The 1,685-nt window shown below is 47.7% G+C and overlaps 1 pseudogene; it reads right to left on the bottom strand.

The window, feature by feature from the left end:
* Positions 1–324: 324 nt before the first annotated feature.
* Positions 325–1,092, bottom strand: LOC118642160 (annotated as a pseudogene).
* Positions 1,093–1,685: the final 593 nt, after the last annotated feature.

The raw sequence follows: 1,685 nt of genomic DNA, 5'->3' as shown, positions 1-1,685 counted from the left end.
GATGGACCCAAGCACTTGGTTTCTCGGTCACATTAGCCCCATTTTTATTTTTAAAAATTTATTTATTTTGTTAGCTCATGACTTTTATTTTATTTATTTAAAAATGTTTTTATTGAATTTTTAGAGGAGGAAGGGAGAGGGAGAGAAACATCCATGTGAGAGCAGAGCATCTATCAGCCGCCTCCTGCATGCCCCCTACTGGGGATCGAGCCCGCGCAACCTGGGTGTCCAGGAATGGAAGCAGCAACTTCCTGGTGCATGGGACGATGCCCAACCAACTGGGCCATACAGGCCAGGCGGTGTCTTTAATTAACCCATATATAATTACTCGCCTTCAGGTTTGTTGAAGCAATCGGTCAGACAACATTTGCCACAATACCATCTGTCAAAGTGGCTGCTATAGAAACTGCAGCACCACACTCATCTGATGGGCATTCCTGACAAAGGCGACTCATTTTGCCATTCTCATCCACTCTAGTGTTTCAGGACAGCTAGCTTAGCCTTCTTTCTCTTACGCTTATTCTTGGGAGTGGTGTCAGACTTCTTCCTTTTCTTAGCATCACCGCGAAGTCTCAACACAAGATGAAGAGTGGACTCCTCTTGAATGTTGTAGTCAGACAAAGTATGTCTGTCTCCCAATTGCTTGTCAGCAAAGATTAGTCTTTGCTGACCAGGAAAAATTCCTTTTTCCTTTTCTTTTTTTTTGTTAATCATCACCCAAGGATATTTTTCTATTAATTTTTAGATAGAGTGCAATGGAGGGAACGGGGTGGGGGTGGGGGGGACTTAGATGTGAGAGAGACACATCAATTGGTTGCCTCCCCCAGGACCCCAACTGGGGCCTGGGATTGAACCTGCAACCCAGGTATGTGCCCTTGACTGGAACTGAATCCAAGATGCTTCTGACATTCTTCACTGCTGAGCCAAACTGGCCAGGGCAGGAATTTCTTTCTTAACCTGGATCTCGGCCTTTACATTTTCTGTTGTATCTGAGGGTTCAGCCTAGAGAGTGAAGGTCTTCCTTGAAAGGGCTTTTGCAAAAATCTGCCTCTTGCTGGCGATTTGCTGCAGATGGTGGTCGGAAAAGCACATTAGCCCCGTGTTCAGTGCTCAGTACCACACGTGGCTGGGGGCCCTGTACTGGAAATGGAGCCTCTGCAGTTTCCATCATCACAGGTTTAGCAGGACAGCATTTTTCTTTTATCCTCACCTGAGGACATTTTTCCATTTTTTCAGATAGAGAGGGAGGGAGGGTGGGAGGGAGAAAGAGAGAGAGAGAGAAAGAAACATCGACGTGAAAGGGACACATTGAGGGGCTGCCACACGTACAACCCAACCGGGGCCAGGGACAAATCGCAACCGAGGTACATGCCCTTAGCGGGAACTGAACCCGGGTCTCTCTGGACTGCAGGCCCACGCTCTAACCGCTGAGCCAAACCAGGACAGCATTTTTCTTGCAGTTCCAGGGATAGCATCACAGCTTCTGCAAAGAGACAGTTTCACATCATTTCCAGTCTTAGGATCCTAACAAGCCTCTTGTCTGATTCGGTGTCCGAGGCCTCGGGTCAGTGAGGAGAGGCCGTGGAGACAGCAGGTGGCCAGCCTTCGTCCTCATCTTCTGGGAAATGACACCAGCATTTCCCTGTTCACTGAGGTGATGCGTTTAGAAGACGCATATATATTTT

The sequence above is a fragment of the Molossus molossus genome, unplaced genomic scaffold, assembly GCF_014108415.1.
Source record: "Molossus molossus isolate mMolMol1 unplaced genomic scaffold, mMolMol1.p scaffold_m16_p_3, whole genome shotgun sequence".
Lineage (NCBI taxonomy): Eukaryota > Metazoa > Chordata > Mammalia > Chiroptera > Molossidae > Molossus > Molossus molossus.
This window is presented reverse-complemented; position numbering and strand designations above follow the sequence as displayed.